Here is a 17,895-nt window from a genome sequence, read left to right as displayed (position 1 = left end):
TTTTATAAATACTGGTCAGTTCAAATATAGCATTTATTGTGAATATTTCTGGTGCGCTGTGCATGAGAGAGGTCAGATTTTTAATGTGAGCTGTGAGTTAGCTCCCACTTTGCACAAACAGTATGACCCAAAAGGGTAAGCCTGTTTTCCCTAAGAGTATAGTTTGTTCTCATTAGTAGGGCAAACCTCCAAAGGAATGAATGTGAGGTATTATGTATAATGCTGGCTTTAATGGGCTCTTGTGTATGTATCCTGGCTTCCACAGTCCTGAAACAAATGAACATATGTCAGGCAACTCTAATGGTATTCCCTTTTCTCTTCTAAGAAAGCATAAGAGTTTTTGGTCTTCATTTCATTTCCAGGCTTGAATTGAGTAGCAATGAGCTTAACCTGGGTTTGTCAAATTGCCAGATAAGCTAGGTGTTCCTTATGTGTTCATACTTCTCACTTTCACATCAATGCCATGGAATCACTGCTCAGTAAACTCTGAACTTCTGATGTGGACATCCCAGAAAGCTTCCTGAAAAATTCAAGATCCTACATGCATCTCTTATCAAAGGTCTGCACAAGAAGGATGAGCCATCACCCTGCAACTAGTCCAGTGCCACTGCACTCTAAAGGCATTATTCACCCATGTGAGAGGACAACAGGCAGAGGGCTCTACCCAACTGTGTATCAGCAGTATCACAGAAGAATCCGATTGGAAGGCAATTCACAAAGGAGCAGTCCGTGTTTTGCACAGTATTATAACCATGCCAGTCAAGCTTATGACCATGATGCTAATTTGTTGGACAAGCTAACACAACGCCACAATAATATGCCATACGCGGGGGGGGGGGTCACTTAACATGTGCAGTTGGTACACTGCACAGTGGTTCTAATGGATCAAGATTAATGGGACTTAGAAAAAGGTTTGCTTGTGTACTGAGTAAAGGACATGTTCCACAGGCATTGGAGGGCGGCTGGAGGACTGGGCCTGCTCATGTGTTCGGAGGAAGCGCTATATATGGTGAACTGGGACAGTTTTAATGTGTCCTTATTTTATATATATTCATAGACCACGTAGCAATGGATTCCGAGCGGTTCTTCTAGCCATAATTCTGACTTCGCATTGAAGCAATGAATTTGCTCAAACTGGCTTACTTTCTTTATAGTAAACTCCATGAAGGCCCGCTGACTATCTCTCTCAGTCAATGAATCTCAGGAGTGTAATGGCAACTGAGAGCTGCAACCCTCCTTCTCTTCGAAGGAAGAATTTTGAAAGACTATAACAGTCCTTCTCTGGAAATGCATCCAAAATGTGGAATTCCATCTTTGGCTATGTCATGGACTTAGCATTTTCTGAAACATTTAGTGGCATATTTACCAAATAATCACGCAGCGCAGCAAGTCACCTTGCTGCGTTGAGCTGCGTGATAGTGAAAGGGCACGAATTTGCCATACTTAACAATAAATGGCGCATTTTTGTCATTTCCTAGGATGTGCTGCCTAGCACCAACACAGGCACCCTTGCACCATAGTGCAAGGATGACTGCATTGTAAGCAGGATATGGTTTGTGCAGGAAGGAACACCTTCCTGCACAAAAACAATCCCTTGAGGCTTTTTCCTCTTTCCGTGTCTGCAGCACACATGTAAAAGAGAGTAAGTAACAAGGAGAAATAAATATATTTCTAATTGTTACCCCTCATCTGGGTGAGCGTAGCTTTTTAACACATTTCGAGGTCTACCTATAATGGTAAATCTGGGAATACGGCAAAATCCATGGGTGGAAGCTTGGGAACACCCTCACTCCATCCATGGAATGCCTCCCTGGGGCAGAGTAACGCAACACAGGGATTTGCGCTCCCTTGCGTTGCTCTAGATTTATCAGGCCATGCAAGTTGGCCTTACATGCCTTGATTCAAACTTAAGAGTTGCGTTGCTCATGCGTCACGTTGAGTAACGCAAGGGCGACACAACTCTTTCCTAAATATGCCCCTTAGAAAGGAACTGAAAAAACATAATATTCAAATGTCACCGACATGTTGAACTGCCGTAGGTCTTCCTTGGAATATTCTCCACTTCAACTATACCTGTGATGCTTCTGATAACGGATCTTGATCCTGAGAATTTTGACCCTGAAACATTCTAATATGGATTCATGTACTTTGCATCCACAACTACAGTCAGTTTTGTAGTCTGGATGCTTGTGCCTACTAATTATATCTTTATCTGTAACGTATTCACACCTATAATGCACTACATGTGAACTGTGTATGTGTTTGTGGCTCTACACAAGTGACCGTGATAAAAGCTCTTAAGCAGGATAAGATGAAAGAGCAGATTTATTGGTACAACCATCAACAGCAGATTACAGCAACTAACTCTCTCATAGAAAACATAACATTCTAACAATGATGTAAGGAAGACAGTGTTCCATTAAAGAGATAGTAACCATAACAGACCCTCATGGTGATATTGTTTTATAGAATGGATGTTCATGCCTCCGACCTGTTTTTTTTGGTTATATAATATAGCTCCCATATATTACACTACACTTCAACATCTCACTGTATGTGTGGTTTTAAATCACTGACCGAACCAGTAGAGTTGCTTTACAAATTCATGAAGTATTTGTTGACCTCCTAATAATATAGAGGTGCTATTTCACCCTTGGGTTTATTCCGCACTGTGCGAAACTGCTAAATAAATTGATATAAATAAATATATTGACTAGGTAATAAAATGTTTCCATACTTTTATAGCGAATGGGGCTGAAGTACAAAAGACAGGTACCAAACCAGCTGGTGTTTTTTGCGCACCGGCTTTTTTGTGACCTGTACTTCATTTTGAGATGTGATTAATGTATTAGTCAGTCACATCATAAAATGCACATTTGCAGGAGATCAAAAAACCTCCTCCTTCATTAATATGTATGAGGCAGGATTCATTTGGAACCGATTGTGTATGTTACATAAATGCAAGGATGGAGGACTGCGTAGAATTTCCTGCAAACAGAATCCCTGCATGGTGATTTTTTTTTTTAAAAGAACCCCTGTCTCTAAAAAGGACAGGGGTATTTAAAACCAAACATTTCTATGAAAGGGATGATATTTGAGGAAGCATGCAGCAGCCACCCACCATCATTCACCAAGTGAAAGCTTCCCACGTCAAGTAACTTGTCAACAACCTGTCAATGAGTTGCAACTACCATCCCGGGCACAAAACATTTCTACATAGCAATGTGCTCGTAATGAGGAGGGCAGTGCCCCTTTCACACACCCCTCCATTTTGCCATTCAGAATAGTTCAAGAAAGGCACATTGAAAGTTGAAAACCCTTTCTAAGCTGCAAAGTACCCTTGGCACAGGGATTAGGGGGCATATGTTTGAAAACCCTGTTTTGTGTGTCCCTAATAGCGATTTTTTGCGAATCGCTATTAAGGACTCGCAAAATGGAATGTATGTAGGAGTCGCAATATTAAATGCGATTCCTTACTATTCCTTAATTGTGAATCATAAAGTGTAATTCACAATTAAGGAATACTTGCCCATTCATTCCCATGGGCCTACAAGCCCATAGGAATGAATGGGAAGACTGTCGCAATTTGCGAGTACCCATTAGGTACTTGCAAATTGCGAATGCAATTTCAAGGGTGCAAGGGTGTCAAAAGGACACCCTGTTGCACCCCTGAAATATGTATGTGTGCAAATGTGGCGCACATACATGCCCTAAAGGCATGTATGTGCCCCACATGGCACTTTGAAAATGGCAAAAAAGTGAATTTTTCAAAGAAATCGCAAATTACCACCAACTTGACGTTGACGTTAAGCCAAAATTGCACAAATTGGGTGCTTCCTGCATCGCATTTAAGGAATCGCAATTTGCGATACCTTAAATGCAATCGCAAAATAGGGAATCGCAACTTTTGAGATTCCCTATTTTGCGATGGCCTTTTGGGATGATACATCCCAAAAGGCCTTTTCCCGTTCGTAAACGGGCCGATTCTGAGAATCAGCCCATTCGTGAACGGATAAAGGGCTTGATACATATGCCCTATATGCTTTGTTCCCCAAGAGCTTCCGGTATGCTGGGGAAATGGGGGCGGTCAGGACAGCGAGGGGAAGGGAAACAAGGGTTTGTGGGGGAATAAAAAAAAGGTGCCTGCTGCCGTCCCCATAACGCTCTTCTTCATCTCTTCAGAAAGGCACAGGCTCCACTCAGTGCAACAGTATGGAAAGTGTTAGACTTCAGAGGTGGTAAATTTACTACTCCTACTCCAGTCTGTGTTACAATAGAGAAAGCGTTGGACTTCAGAGGGATTACATTTACTATTCCCTCTACCGTCTGTGCAACAGTATTGAAACAATTGGATTTTGGAGGGGTTACATGTACTAATTCCACTCCAGTCTGTGCAACAGTAGGGAAAGTACTTCACATCAAAAAAATTACATATATGTAATAACCCTATCAAAACAGAACACATATAAAACTCTTAATGTGAACATTATTAATTGACCAAAAACAATTACATCTATAAAAACAAAAAAACTATTAAACAATTTGCATTATTATTACACATGTAATAATGATCAATTAATTGTTTTAATGTATTTATTACTTAATTAACTTCCCACAATATACCACCATAAACCTATATATATATATATATATATCCACAGCTTTGGCTCCAAACTCGTAGTCCAATGGCGCTCTTATCACCGGTGCCGACAACAAAGCAGAGCCCCGCTTTCATTAAATTTCCAAAAGCTATCAGCCGATAGCGCAAGTCAGCACTCAACAAAGGATGCGTTTTCCCAACTATCACGGTTTATTTCCAGAAAGCAGCATTCATCGCACAACACCAACGCGTTTCGCAACCCACTGTTGCTTGATCACGGTAGGGATACAATGTTGCAGTTCTCTTTTGTATTTTTAGAAAAAACCGCCTCAAACACATAATGCTGATCTCACTTCCTGTCCCACGACAGGAAGTAACCTGGGAATTGTAGTTTTTGTTAAAAAAGTGTCTTGGTTGGGAACAGCGGTATTATTATTTAACAATTGCATTGTTACAACGTGTATAACATTTCAAATGTGTAATCATAATCTGGCGATCCATATGTACAACTCAAGTATTGTAAACATTAAGGGGTAATGCCTATGCTCTAAGCGTGTTTGTCAATTAAACACACAAAGGACAAACGGAAGGGGGGTTAAAGCCCTCTGGTGGGCAAAGTGATTTTAACATGTTATGTGAAATAAAGCTCTCTGGTGAGCATATATGCTAATTTGCACACTGATCAAAGCCCTCTAGTGGGCTGATGGTCATCATGTACATACCCCTTCAGTTGTATACATTGTTACCTCATTTGGTTATTGACTGTTTTGTTACCCCAACATTAATCCATATGTTCTCATATTCTCTACCAGTTGTTATCTCATTATTAATTCATAATGCACACAAGAGGGTACGCTGTTCCTTGATGTTTTAACCCATTCCCACTCACACACATATTTTCGTTAAACTTGTATGTCTATTAGTCTCTGTTTCTCATTGCAAAGAAATTATTCCGGTACACAAACAGTTCTCAAAATTGTCCTCTTAATCATAAATGTACATAGAGTTCCTCACTCTGATTTAAACCCCAGGGGCTCATAGTTCGGAAGTTTAAAATTTGTCTAGATTCTCTACATCTGAGTTGTTTCTCTTGATCTCCGCCCCTTTCGTGTGGCAAGACACATTCCAGTGCATATGTTTTCAAGAGTTTCCAATCACTATTGTGCATCAACTCCATATGTTTCGCGACAGCATTGTTTTTGTCTTTATTTACTGTGGCTCTAATATGCTACAGGATACGTAATTTGAATTGTTTCTTCGTACTCCCAATATATTTCAGTGCGCATGGGCATTCGATTACATATACCACGTGTGTGCTTGTACAGTCTATCAATTGGTTGATCTTCCACAATTTTTTGTTGGGTAACATCACTTCTTTTTTATTGATGGCAATTTGGCAGACCTTACACCGTTGGCATTTGATGAATCCTTTCGTATTCATCCATTGGATTCCCTTTTTCTTTTTGGTTCTGTCTTGGAAGTGGCTCTGTATCAATCTGTCTCTAAGGTTTTTAGCTCGGCGATATGTGACTAGCGGATGATTGCCCATTATCTTACCCACTGTTTGATCTAATTGCAATAATTTCCAATTCTTTCTCAGAGTATTAACAATTTGTTTAGATTCTCTCGTATAGTCCAGTATAAGTCTCACTTTTCTTTCATTAGGCACTTTGTTTTGGGTGCTGTTCAATGCTGTTTTTTTAGTTATCAAGGCATCTTTTCGTTCTTTTTGGTTTGCTCTTTGCCATCCTTTTTTGATAATGGCTTTGTGGTATCCTCTGGTTTTGAACCTTTGAGCCATGTTCTTACTTTTTGATTCCCATTCTTTTTCTTCTGAGCATATTCTTCTTACCCTCAAAAACTCCCCATACGGTATATTCTCCTTGACAGAGGGTTTATGGAAGCTGTCAAAGTGTAAAATTGAGTTGGTTGCTGTATCTTTTCTATGGAGTGTTGTCTCCACCTTGTTGTTTTGAATATAGATTTCTGTGTCAAGAAAAATTGCTCTGTCTTTACTGATGTGATATGTAAAGCGAATGTTTGAAGTAGAGGAATTAAGGATCTGGAAATAATTCTCAAATTCCAAGGCTGTTCCTTCCCAAATTATCAGAAGATCGTCTATGTATCTGATCTATTTGGCTATTTTTTCCACATAAACATCATTATCAGCATTCCAAGCAATCTGTTGTTCCCACCACCCCATTGTGAGACATGCATAGGCTGGGCTGAATGAGAAACCCATGGCGCAGCCATGGATTTGTTGGTAGATTTCATCTCCGAATAGAAATACATTTTGGGTTAGGCACATCTCCACCATGTCAATCAGCATCTGATTATGTTGATTAAATTGAATATTCCGTTCTTTCAAAAAGAAAGCACAGGCCTGTAAACCAATGTTGTTGTCAATATTTGTGTACAGAGACACAACATCCATTGTGACCAATAGATAGTTAGTTTGCCATGGTAGGTCATCCAGATGTTTCAGGGGGTCTGTTGTGTCACGTAAGTAAGAGCTTAAGCTGGTAACAAACGGCATAAGGAAAAAATCAATATAGTTTGCAATTGGCTCCATTAGGGACCCTTTCGATGACACAATGGGTCTCCCTGGTGGTTTTAGTGGGTTCTTGTGCACTTTCGGCTACAATTTACTTTCTACCGAAAGTGCACAAGAACCCACTAAAACCACCAGGGAGACCCATTGTGTCATCGAAAGGGTCCCTAATGGAGCCAATTGCAAACTATATTGATTTTTTCCTTATGCCGTTTGTTACCAGCTTAAGCTCTTACTTACGTGACACAACAGACCTCCTGAAACATCTGGATGACCTACCATGGCAAACTAACTATCTATTGGTCACAATGGATGTTGTGTCTCTGTACACAAATATTGACAACAACATTGGTTTACAGGCCTGTGCTTTCTTTTTGAAAGAACGGAATATTCAATTTAATCAACATAATCAGATGCTGATTGACATGGTGGAGATGTGCCTAACCCAAAATGTATTTCTATTCGGAGATGAAATCTACCAACAAATCCATGGCTGCGCCATGGGTTTCTCATTCAGCCCAGCCTATGCATGTCTCACAATGGGGTGGTGGGAACAACAGATTGCTTGGAATGCTGATAATGATGTTTATGTGGAAAAAATAGCCAAATGGATCAGATACATAGACGATCTTCTGATAATTTGGGAAGGAACAGCCTTGGAATTTGAGAATTATTTCCAGATCCTTAATTCCTCTACTTCAAACATTCGCCTTACATATCACATCAGTAAAAACAGAGCAATTTTTCTTGACACAGAAATCTATATTCAAAACAACAAGGTGGAGACAACACTCCATAGAAAATATACAGCAACCAACTCAATTTTACACTTTGACAGCTTCCATAAACCCTCTGTCAAGGAGAATATACCGTATGGGGAGTTTTTGAGGGTAAGAAGAATATGCTCAGAAGAAAAAGAATGGGAATCAAAAAGTAAGAACATGGCTCAAAGGTTCAAAACCAGAGGATACCACAAAGCCATTATCGAAAAAGGATGGCAAAGAGCAAACCAAAAAGAACGAAAAGATGCCTTGATAACTAAAAAAACAGCATTGAACAGCACCCAAAACAAAGTGCCTAATGAAAGAAAAGTAAGACTGATACTGGACTATACGAGAGAATCTAAACAAATTGTTAATACTCTGAGAAAGAATTGGAAATTATTGCAATTAGATCAAACAGTGGGTAAGATAATGGGCAATCATCCGCTAGTCACATATCGCCGAGCTAAAAACCTTAGAGACAGATTGATACAGAGCCACTTCCAAGACAGAACCAAAAGGGAATCCAATGGATGAATACGAAAGGATTCATCAAATGCCAACGGTGGAAGGTCTGCCAAATTGCCATCAATAAAAAAGAAGTGATGTTACCCAACAAAAAATTGTGGAAGATCAACCAATTGATAGACTGTACAAGCACACACGTGGTATATGTAATCGAATGCCCATGCGCACTGAAATATATTGGGAGTACGAAGAAACAATTCAAATTACGTATCCTGGAGCATATTAGAGCCACAGTAAATAAAGACAAAAACAATGCTGTCGCAAAACATATGGAGTTGATGCACAATAGTGATTGGAAACTCTTGAAAACATATGCACTGGAATGTGTCTTGCCACACGAAAGGGGCGGAGATCAAGAGAAACAACTCAGATGTAGAGAATCTAGACAAATTTTAAACTTCCGAACTATGAGCCCCTGGGGTTTAAATCAGAGTGAGGAACTCTATGTACATTTATGATTAAGAGGACAATTTTGGGAACTGTTTGTGTACCGGAATAATTTCTTTGCAATGAGAAACAGAGACTAATAGACATACAAGTTTAACGAAAATATGTGTGTGAGTGGGAATGGGTTAAAACATCAAGGAACAGCGTACCCTCTTGTGTGCATTATGAATTATTAATGAGATAACAGCTGGTAGAGAATATGAGAACATATGGATTAATGTTGGGGTAACAAAACAGTCAATAACCAAATGAGGTAACAATGTATACAACTGAAGGGGTATGTACATGATGACCATCAGCCCACTAGAGGGCTTTGATCAGTGTGCAAATTAGCATATATGCTCACCAGAGAGCTTTATTTCACATAACATGTTAAAATCACTTTGCCCACCAGAGGGCTTTAACCCCCCTTCCGTTTGTCCTTTGTGTGTTTAATTGACAAACACGCTTAGAGCATAGGCATTACCCCTTAATGTTTACAATACTTGAGTTGTACATATGGATCGCCAGATTATGATTACACATTTGAAATGTTATACACGTTGTAACAATGCAATTGTTAAATAATAATACCGCTGTTCCCAACCAAGACACTTTTTTAACAAAAACTACAATTCCCAGGTTACTTCCTGTCGTGGGACAGGAAGTGAGATCAGCATTATGTGTTTGAGGCGTTTTTTTCTAAAAATACAAAAGAGAACTGCAACATTGTATCCCTACCGTGATCAAGCAACAGTGGGTTGCGAAACGCGTTGGTGTTGTGCGATGAATGCTGCTTTCTGGAAATAAACCGTGATATTTGGGAAAACGCATCCTTTGTTGAGTGCTGACTTGCGCTATCGGCTGATAGCTTTTGGAAACATATATATATATATATATATATATATATATATATATATATATATATATATATATATATATATATATATATATATATATATATATATATATATATGCATAAAACAATTTACATAATTACTCATCAATTACTAAATAAATTAACAATTAATACTTACATTTTAATAAATTATTTCTTAATTTATGTCCCACCCTATACCACTACAAAACTAGCAACCCACTACAAATATATAACTAAGAGAAGTCGATATTAGATAATGTACATAATTAATTATCAATAAAATATTTAAAAATAAATAAGAATAGATAATTAATTATTACTTAATTAACTTCCCTTCCTATATCCCTACACACCTAACAACCCACACCTTAAAATATAACTGAAATATACATGTATTACACAATTTACATAATTAATTAATGATAAATTCATAATTAATTAATTATTACTTAAATAACTTCCCACCCTATAAACCTACAAACCCAGCATCCCACATCTAATATATAACATAAATATATGATTATTACACAATTTAAATAATTAATAATCAATTAAATAAATCATAAGTATTTGTTAATTAATTATTACTTAATTAACTTCCCAACCTATACTCCTACAAACCTAGCAACCCGCAACAACATAATAAATTACTATTAGCAATTAAATACAAAATTATAAATCACTTAAAGTTGCAAACTATGTTTATAAATATGATTAACAATTATACAAACAATGATAACACATACAATTATTATATAAACTAAAACACACAAAGATAATTAAAAAACAATATTTTTTATAACTGCAACATTGAAAACGATATTAACAACAACAATATTCTGAACAATGATATTACTTACCTGAAAAATTGATATTCTTGACAGCGATATTTCTGCATCACAATATTTTTGCATCACAATATTTTTTTCGGATATTTCTGTATCCTGATATTTTCAACTCAATATTTTGTCTAAATACTCTGCCATCTATGCTGCTACCAGAGAAAAACACAATTATTTATCTAATTATTTAAGACACTTCAAAAGCATTACTATGACGTGCGTGTGTCACTCAATGTTCCAGACTGAGCAGCTGGATAAATTAACAAAATGAGCACAGCTCTGTGGAGGGTAGGCACTTTTTTTGTGGAGGCACATAACTTCTGCCTAATCAAAACATGTACTCCTTGCTCCCAACATTTGAGTGGAGCCAAAGCCCCTCTCCTGGTGATTCTCACATAATTGTCAGGCAACAGAATCATGTAGCAAAAATGTTAACAACCAAAATATTGTGGAGGTAAGTATAAATCTGTAATTATGATTGTCTATCTGGCTGAAGGAGGAATTGAGGACCAGATTATGACTATGGCAGTCTTACAACGGGCTGCCATGCCAGCTCCTTGCTGCAAGACTGCCAAAGTTGACCGCACACCGCCTGCCAGATTCAGAGTTTAATCCTGGTCTGGTGGACACACGGCGGTGCCCTTCCAAGGCTCATATCTTAGCCCTAGAAAGGCACCACAATGCGAGCACCAAAGCACGTTCTTGCAAGGCCTGGACTGTGCAGTTCATACCATGCAGGAACTGTGGGTCTATGCAAACAGGAAGACACAACATGTGCCCCCCTGCATGCATCCCCTTGCCCAGAGGCAACAGAGGGCCCTGTAGAGCCCCTTAGTTTCCTCACCACCTCCCTTTTCATGGTGGGCCTACCGCCACAAAAAGGGTAGATGTAAGGAAACTCGTAATATGCTTTGCGGCACCACCAGCATAATGCTGCCTCACACTGCTGCAGCACTACCAAGGGATCACGGCTTCCCTGCGTTGCACCAGTCCTTCGGTGGTCTGACTGTTAAATTCATAATAGGGTGGTCAGACCACTGGTACTGTGTTGAACGCACCATGGCTATGGTCATCTTATGAGGCCCAAATTTGTAATGCCTTAATAGTGAGAGACTGCTTGAAATTGGGTAATATGTTCCATATTCCATGGTTTTCATTCATCAGAAGAAACCTCACTGAACTGGGCCATTCAGAACTTTTTTAGAACCCAAGCATATTATGAAAGGGGCTATTGTCTAAATATAGCAGGCCTTTCTCTCGAAGGTGGCAGGCCTCGGCCTTGAGCAAGCGCTTGATGCACCAAATGATTATGGTTAAATTGGTTCATTGGATTGAACCTTAATTGCAATTGGGGATGCCCATCTATCATCGAAGTTTGCTAACCTATTTTTGGTTACATTTGTTTCATCAGCTGAAGCTCCCTGAGGGGGCTTGGGCAAAAGTATCAGAGTTGCTAGCGAGTACCTGCAACAATAAGTCTATACCCAATACTGTATACATTTTCCTGATCTGCCCAAGATTTAACAGTTTACGCCATCAGAATATTCATCCATTACTTTCTCCTTTGAATTTTAGTCAGATGAGACCATTTTTTACATCTGTTTACAGTCTCCTAATGTGTGTGTTTTTTGTGTCTCCCTTTTTGTTTGGTATCCTATATTGGCGATATACTTTTTCTTGTGTATATTACAGATTGTATTATTTTGAGTAGTTCCTATAAATTGTGTCTTTTTTCTGAGGAGCTCAATATATTCTGCCATGTGTCTGTATAAGTGCATTTTATTTTTGTATATGTGTGGCAATTAATTTGTTTTGTGAATAGTTTTTCTTACTGATAGAGAGTTACACATCAAATCATATAAATGTAATAGTCCTACTATATATGTAAGTATAGATTTCCTATTCCTAACTCCACATACATGTAGAGTTAAGTATAATAAACCTATACTACCTATGTATACGAAGCCAGTCATTTTTTTGATGTTGATATTTTTACTACGACACTTTTGTAGCATAATATTTAAACTCAATAGTCCACCACCGGACACTACAAGACACATTTAGGAACACATGAATTAGCAATGTGTATGCTACAAAGCTAGCTAGATTTATTCAAAGAAAGAGCTAGGAAAAGTGCTCTCTCTGCCTGCAAAGTTAAGTTTGACAAAACAATGGTTGTCAGGGGAATTATTCTCACATCGGAGGGAGCTGTGATCATTTTGTGGCATTTTTTAATTGAATGTCCCGCGTTCAGGTCGCGCACCCCTCTCTGATGCAATTCTTTTGTTCATTTTTGCCCCTTTAATTATTTACTCCTGATAAGTATTTGTACCCTATCTCCTTTACATGCTGATAGACCTGGATATTTGTGGTCATAGATGAGAAGACCCATTACCCCCTCATCAATAAGCCCACCTTTTGTAAATTTCCACTTTTTCAGTATAGTCTTTCTTTCTAGGTCTCGGTGAAATTCTAATTATACCACAGCATAATTAAAAGAGAGTCATTTTGGTAATTTCATGTAACTAAATCAGTGTGAAATTATGGAGATTACAACACTATGCCACATTGCATAATTTTGGGAGAATTTCTAACGTGAGCTATACCGTTTGGGTAATTTTTCTAATGTGATGGCCATTTCAGGTAGATTTTTTTTAACTGAGCGGATATTTGAGGTGATTTTTACTCTCCAAACTGCCAATCTGAATGTGAACAGCAGTCTTCTGAAAGTGAGCACCCCGGAAATGAACTCGAAATTACATTTTTGAGCTGAAGCTTTGCCCAAATAGACTTCTTGCTTAATTGTTTGAGTGTGAGATTCATTTTGTATAATTATGCGTCGTTTCACAAAACGCTGCTGTAATTTCGAGTAATTACACTATACAAAATTACACGAGTTAAACCCACTTCTATTGCTTTCACACTTGGACGATGAGTTATACATTTTGGCTTTTCTGTGTTGCTTCTCTTGACTGTCATATGCAACGGCGGCCTGCACAGGTAAGCGCGATGAGGCGGGGGGGGGGGGGGGGATTATTGGGGGGGGGAAGGGTGGCGGCGTGGTGTAGTGGTAGGGGGGAAACCTGACAGATGACAGAATAGGTATAAATAAATAAATAAATAATACCTATTCCGTTGTTTGTCGGCTTCCCCCCTGCCGCGCCACGCCCTGCCCCGCCCACCACGCTTACCTAAGCCAGCTGCCGCTGGTCTTATGACCTTGTCCCAATGATAGCCGTGGTCAATTAAAACGTTGGGGCCAAAACATAGACACCTTGACTCCATTACAATCTGGACTGCTTTTTCATCAATATTTAATAAAAGCCAGGAGCATCTTGTGGATTATTGTGACCTAATATATGTGATATTGTCTGCATTGGCCTATTGTCCTTCTGAAAGTGTTTTTTCCCATATAAAATCATTTGTTTGCACCTCATTCGTCACTAAAGCACTGCGCTACTACAATATTTAACACTTTGTATAATATATTTTCATTACAAAGAAATTTGGTGATCCTTTCTCTTACTTCGGAGTCTTATCATCTACATTTACTATTTTTAAATCTTTTTTCACTATAGGAATGATGTGCTCATTTTTATCGGTCCAGCTTGCTAGTTGTAATATTTTAAATGTTTTGTGACATTGTTTTTTAAAAATAATTTTGCTTTTCTCCCCAAACGAACCATTGTTTTGTTATGCTGCTACTGGCCAGGGGCATCATTTATGAGAAATGACGCATCGCTGCGTGAAAGCAGCGATGCATCACTTCTCAGTGCGCACTCCTTGCGACATTCCTGATGCGGCATATTTAATGTATGACGCATCATGTCGCAAGGAGTTACAGATAGGTCAGTTTTTCTGACGTATCTGTAAGCGCAAAAGTGACGCATTGCTGGAGTGTGTCACAAAAGTGACGCATCTCCAGCAATGCGTCCTTTCACATGGGGCAAGCCCCATGTGAAAGGGCCTGCGTCAGTCTTACGCCTGCTGTGAGGCAGGCGCAAGATTTTGACGCAACGGCATCCTAAAAGTGACGCAGTGAAATCTCATAGATTTCACTGCGTCACTTCTACGACCCTTTCTTGCGTCAATACGCCCCCCTTGCATACATTATACCTGGCGCAGGTATAATGTGGCGCAGGGGTTTACAAAGTGACGCATCTACCTAGATGCGTCACTTTGTAAATATGACGCAACAAGGTGCATTTTTTACGCCACTGGTGCGTCACAAAAAGTGACGCACCGGCAGCGTAAAAGTGATGCACAGCCTCATAAATGAGGGCCCAGGTTCTTAGGGTTATTGGGTCTGCCTCGTCTTCTTGTTACACATGCAAAGTTGAGTACAGCATCAAAGCAAAAAGGCACTCCCAGACCCAAACGGGCCTCCAGCTAGCTAAGTCACCATATATCCCATCTTTTTTGCTACCTGTTCTTGGTGGGTGATTTGTTTAAGATAATCAAACAGTGTGTAATCAGCAACAGAGGCCTGCTGCAAATCGCCTCCAGCATACATGACAGTATCTGCTATTGGCTGGCCTGCATCACTGCTTCTGTAAGGCGCCTACCCCTGCTTTCTCAATGTGTCTCCTTCAGCAGCTCTGGAGCCCACCTCCACATAGTTTCCTAGGCCTTGTGGACCCAATAAAACAGTGGCTTAAAATGCAGATCACAATACTTAAAGCAGGAACAGAGCGGCAGCCAACAACGAATCACTTCATGAAACAAATATGCAGATTATTGCTGCAATCAATCCTGTACTCCGTGTATTTTAAAATGCATAAAAAGGGCTTCACTGCCCTGTAGACTTTTATTTTCATCATAAACCTTGTTTTCAGATGAAAGAACAGCCTGCTTCTACCCTGAAGGTGATATTAGTATTAATGTACAGTATGCGCTAATTTTGAGTTATTTAATGCCACTGCAGGAGATATTAGCATTCATTTTATGTTTGTGTTTGATGTTGACAGTGAAATAGGGATGCCCCAAAAATGAATACTAACGCCGAGATTAGAAGAGTATGTGGCAGCTGCAGATCCACAGAAGTAGATCACTATTACCATATTCGGTGGTGGAAGGAACATATTTAGTATAAAAAGCTTTTAAAGTCATTTGAAACAGAAGCATATTGATGTTGATAAAAATGCATATACTTTTGAGGTAGCAGAAGCAAGCAGTTTTTCACGTTTTTGCGACCTGAAGTTAAATCGTAGGAGACATTTTTATCATGTAGTGTTGAAAACAGAGGCAGTCAAGTCAAGAGTCATATGTTAAAATAACTCCTTAAGTTGAGTGATATTGCATGAAAGAAATCTTGCATTTGCCGCTCTTATTATACCCTTCAGTTGGTCTAAAGTGGTTTTGAAGACGCGATCTGAGAGAAAGCTAGATAAAATATTCACTCATATGTCATCCCCAACGTCACAGTGCACTAGATTAGAGGTGTAACCCAGTTACTTGATGATCATCCTATCGGAAATGCACAAATCTGAAAAGCCCCCTTGCACTCTCGACACAGAAAGACTGTTTTTTATTATTTAGAATGGAGCAAAACAAGGTATTACTAATAAGTGACCAAGTGCATAATATACGTATTTGTAAAGCGCCTAGTCACCTAAAAAGGTATCTTGACGCTGAATACCAGATGTTTATTGTTACCCAATGGTACTCATTTCATCTACCTCAGAAGGATGAAAAGCTGAATGGAATCGCTGGGATTTGAACCTATGACCATACATAGGCCCCTACAGTGGGTGTATTTGGGTATCCATTGGGACCAGCCTCCCTCATGTTAGTCTATGGAGCAAGATAACCTTGCAGCAGTGAGCACACAAAATGGCTGCTGCTCACTACCAGAGCATGTTACCTGCACTAGTACATGCTCTACCTTACCCATACACTGCACCCTGCCCAGGGGGGTACCTTGAGCCTTCCATAGGGGTGACTGATGTGCACAGACAGGGAAGGGTTAGGCCCAGCCAGTGGGGACACTGACCAGGCGGACATGGCAGTCCACTGACTGCACACAGGCACTGCTCTGGCAGGCCTGAGACACAATTTTAGGGCTACTTATGTGGGTGGCGCAATCTGCGCTGCAGGCCCACTAGTAGCATCTGTCATCACCAGCCCTGGCACACACAGTGCACTTTACTAGGGACTTCATGTTGATACAAATATGCCAATCAGGTATACCCAATCAATATGACAATTTACATCGGGAGCACTTACACTCTGGCACTGATCAGCAGTGGCAGAGTGTCCAAAGCATCTAAACCAGCAAAAACGAAATCCAGCACAGCATAAAAAATACAGGAGGCAGAGGCAAAAAGATGAGGGAAAACCACGCCAAGGGTGTCAGGTCTAACAGTACCCAATGATACTCATTTCATCTACCTCAGAAGGATGAAAAGCTGAATGGAACGCTGGGATTTGAACCTGTGACCATGAGTTCAAACATAGGCCCCTACAGTGGGTGTATTTGTCCTCTAAACCACCAGAACGGGTAGGGGCATAAAATGTGCAACAGATATGCTTGTGTACCTTGGTTGTCCATGTGATCTTCAGACACAAAAGTTTGACAAAGGGCAAGAGTTGTATGTCCATCTTGATAATATGAATATGGGAACTTGTGTACATTCGGCCTATACATCAACATTAAAGGCACAGAACACATGCGTTTTAAGTATAGCTAAATTGACATTGATCTAATGTTACAGAATTGAAGTGATCGACTGCTGTGGTTCATATTTAACACAAGTGTGCAATTATTACCAGGATAATGCTGATAAATGTTCTAGTCAAAGAAGGTTGTGTGAATTACACAGAAATGTAGACAGATCTGATAAGTGAGAGAGAACAAAAGAAAGAATGGCCGTGGGTGGGAGGCCTGCTTATATCAGGGTGGCTGAAATGTTAGTCATTGGCTAAGATTCTCTTTTTTGTATGTCTTTTTAAAATTATTAACATGTTTTGCATAAATATAATTTAATCTTTTCCAAAACAGGTTAACGTAAATAAAGCAGGTAACATTAAATAATGGAAAATTGAAATATAAGATATATATTTTAAAGTGTACAACTTAGCTTACATCAACAGAGGTATAACTGTGCATATTGGCTATGGTCTGAAATAATTCTACGGCCCACTGTGCAGTAGTACTAGGCATGATGTTAGATATATCGTATAATGTGTCATTGTAAGAAAGAGCATTACTATTTTGGGTGGATGTAAATTCACCACAAGTAATACAGTCACTAACCCGTTAGGTTCAGGCAAAAGCTTTAGTAATTTAAACCTGAAGTCAACCCCTC

The sequence above is a fragment of the Lissotriton vulgaris genome, chromosome 6, assembly GCF_964263255.1.
Source record: "Lissotriton vulgaris chromosome 6, aLisVul1.2, whole genome shotgun sequence".
Lineage (NCBI taxonomy): Eukaryota > Metazoa > Chordata > Amphibia > Caudata > Salamandridae > Lissotriton > Lissotriton vulgaris.
Note: the sequence above shows the minus strand (reverse complement) of the source record.